Genomic DNA, 3823 nt, shown 5'->3' with positions numbered 1-3823 from the left:
ATCAGCGTATGACCTGATTTCCTTTCTCTCGGGTCTCTTTCATCATGTGACCTACTGCTGCCAATTGTGAGGTATCTCCACATCACAGGCACGTCACACACAATACGCCTGTGTACATCGGTTGGTGTCGCCATGGAGTGGGGATGGGTAGATGGGCACTGGGGGCCGGGAGGGGGGTGGGGGTGGGGTGGTATGGGTTTGGTGGATAGTAGGGGTTGGGGGTGAAGTGTGGGTTTCACGTGGTGGAGATTGGGATTAGCACTGCTTTGAATACTACGTCGGTATATATTGACCAGGTGGTTTTGACCGGTTCGAATCTCTCCGCCTATGTTTACACTTATACCTGCAGCAACAGCTTTAAAATGTACTTCTTACCATTGCTGAGTGAGTGAGTTTAGTTTTACGCCGCACTCAGCAACATTCCAGCTAGACGGCGGTCTGTATATAATCGAGTCAGTATAACATGACTGATCTAGGGTAGTAGTGTGTTTATTAGGACGTACATAACTGCCAACGGTAGAAAAGTGAAACAATTTGAAGCGAATCACCTCAGTGAGTGAGGGAGTGAGGGAGCTTAGTTTTACGCCGCAATTAGCAATATTCCAGCTATGTGGCTGCGGTCTGTAAATAATCGAGTCTGAACCAGACAATCCAGTGATCAACAGCATGGGCATTGATCTGCGCTGTTGGGAACCGATGACACGTGTCAACCAGGCCTGGCTAGCTATTCTCGAAACGTTCGTAGCCCTTCCAACTTCTTAAACCCATTCTTAACACATTGGCTACAATGACACGTGTCATCCAGGCCTGGCTAGCTATTCTCGAAACGTTCGTAGCCCTTCCAACTTCTTAAACCCATTCTTAACACATTGGCTACAATAACACGTGTCACCCAGGCCTGGCTAGCTATTCTCGAAACGTTCGTTGCCCTACCAACTTCTTAAACCCATTCTTAACACATTGGTTACGATCAAAGTTAAGAATTCTTAGGGCTACGAACGTTTCGAGAATAAGGGCCCTAACCACCCGATCCCGTTAGTCGCCTCTTCCGACAAGCATAGTCGCATTTTATGGCAAGCATGGGTTGCTAAAGGACTGTTCTACCCCGGACCTTCACGGGTCTTACCATTACTGAGATTACATTTAGAACATGTGAGCATAATTTCCCTTACTGGCAACAGATTATCTTTAGAACATGTAACCATAATTTACCTTTTGAGACGCTGGTGTAATAATATTCCAAGAGATGAAAGAACATTTCATTTATGCATTTCGAAAATCATCGCAGATGAATGCCATTATATTATTAATTGCAAAAGCAGAACACGCATGGAGGAAACAATACTTCCTCACACATCTAACCTCTTTTCCCGATGTAGCAAAGTTTACAAAAACGTACCAGCAAAAATCTATCTATCCTCTTTTTGTCAAAAAAATTGTTCATATGTTGTTTTCTTTTGTTTGCCATCTTGAATTTGCATTTGCATATATATTCGCGAGTACCCGTGAAGGTCCCGGGGTAGAATAGGCCTTCAGCAACCCATGCTTGCTTTAAAAGGCGACTATGCTTGTCGTAAGAGGCGACTAAAGGGATCGGGTGGTCAGGCTCGCTGACTTGGTCGACACGTCATCGGTTCCCAATTGTGCAGATCGATGCTCATGTTGTTGATCACTAGATTGTCTATATAGCTGGAATACTGCAGAAACTGAAACTGTACACAGGTGGTGCTTCAGTTTTGTAGTTCTCCCTGATAGGCAGCATCTATAATGTCAACAAATCCAGTGGGTGAGTATTGTTTTACGCCCCTTTAAGCAATATTCCAACAGTATCAGGGGACACTAGAGATGGGATTTACGCATTGCACCCAAGTAGGCAATCGAAACGAGGGAGACGAGCGGACGCTTGAATCATTGGGCCACCCTAAAGCCTGTGTCAACAAAGGCACTGTTGAAAGGTTTGTTTAAAATAATTGTGAATGTATACTTCAAACAGATGGATCAACTCTACCTGAAGTGCGAATTGGCGACATGAGAAAAGCATGGTCTGTATTCGTTTGCTCTGTTTATTTTCAATGCAGCCAAAAATAAGAATTAACCTTTATCATAATATAAACCTGTTTGTATGGTCTTCCATGCTTTAGCTTCATGCTGAGATGAACGACACATATTGGACTGAACCGGTCACTGAAGATCGTCTCCCCTACATCAGTGATGAGTATAAACATGGAATGAAGAGAATCCCTTGCCTTACTTTTCTGATGTGCGTGTAAAGTCCAGTAAAACTATTTGTTACAATGAACATAATTAGGATCTAAGAGGGTTTAGTCTCTAATCGCCTATGTCACCAATCGCCAACAAAAACAAAGCTGACGAATTAGGATAAAAACCCCTACTATTATCATGAAACCTCCTGACCAGGGCAATAGTCATCTGGATTTGGAATATTCAGTGGGGCAGGAAGATAAGTATATCCAATTTGAATTCCATTATTTATTTAGATAAAAAGCTTGGGCGAATGACCGTTCTTCTTTCAGTAGTTGATTATTTTTATACATCACCTATCATGTCAAAATATAAGCAAATTTTTATTCAAGTTGTCATTACCAAGAGATACGTGTTAGCGTGGCCGCCGTGTACAAAGGCAATAAATTTACAGAAGTATTTTATTTTTATATTTTATTTTATTTTTTATATCACTTTTGAAATGGTGAAAATTTGGTGTAACTTATTTTCTGTTCATAGTGCAATATTCCTCTTTACTTTTGGGTAGATAATGTTTACAAGGTTGTTAGTTTTTCCTTTAAAACCAAATAATATATTTTCTAATGTTTACTAAATTTGTCCTTCGCCCAGTATCCCGAGCCATGAGGACAATTCGGTAAACACCCCCTTTACAAATGTACACTCAAACAGTAGATGCCATACAAACTCTCGCGGATGTTTCCAAAATGTGTATAATGGATATTCTATAATTTCAATCTTGTGTAAATAAGTATTAGTTGTTAAAATATTCTGAGTAAATTTTTATTGGAAAGTGTTGTTTTAAGAATGTAAGCGAATAGAGAACAACCCTCCAAACGCAATTGTGTGTTATGACACGTAAATAAGCTAAGTTTAGTTTTGACGTGGGAGATTTGCTTGTGTATAGCCTGAGTGTTATTACCCTTATGTTTGCTATTAAAATGTGCAGGTATGCTTGTGTATGCATAATGAACGTCATAATACGTAGGTATGTTGGTTAAATATGGCACCTTTGCTTCTGCATGGCGAATTGACGGCCATTATGCGAACTCATAACTGGACATGCAGTATGGCTAATTGAAGGTCATGGTGTGTAAGTATGCTTCTTAGAATGTGTCAGGCATGCTTGGGTATGGCTAATTGAAGGTCATTATACGGAGGTATGCTTGTTAGAATGAGTCAAGTTCACTTGTGTATGGCTAATTGAGTATTCATAGACCCAGGTGCAGCTCACGAAAAAACATATTTTTAACAGGTTATAAAAAGTAGGCAGCCGTAATGAACCTTCATGAGAGTGAGGACCACAATAGGAAACATTGCGAGAATGAGCTGATGAGCTGCTGTCTATCAGGGTGAGCTACAAAAGTGTCTGTCATTCTTTGTTACAATAAATTATTAGGATAGCAACAGGAAACGTTGCGAGGATGAGTTAATGAGCTGCTGTCTATCAGGGTGAGCTACAAAAGTGTCTGTCATTCTTTGTTACAATAAATTATTAGGAGAGCAACAGGGCGAATCGGTTATGGTGAGTACAACTCAACACAACAAGCACTTGGTGCTGTGTAAGGTTCCTGTACAACAT

The sequence above is a fragment of the Haliotis asinina genome, chromosome 6, assembly GCF_037392515.1.
Source record: "Haliotis asinina isolate JCU_RB_2024 chromosome 6, JCU_Hal_asi_v2, whole genome shotgun sequence".
Lineage (NCBI taxonomy): Eukaryota > Metazoa > Mollusca > Gastropoda > Lepetellida > Haliotidae > Haliotis > Haliotis asinina.
This window is presented reverse-complemented; position numbering follows the sequence as displayed.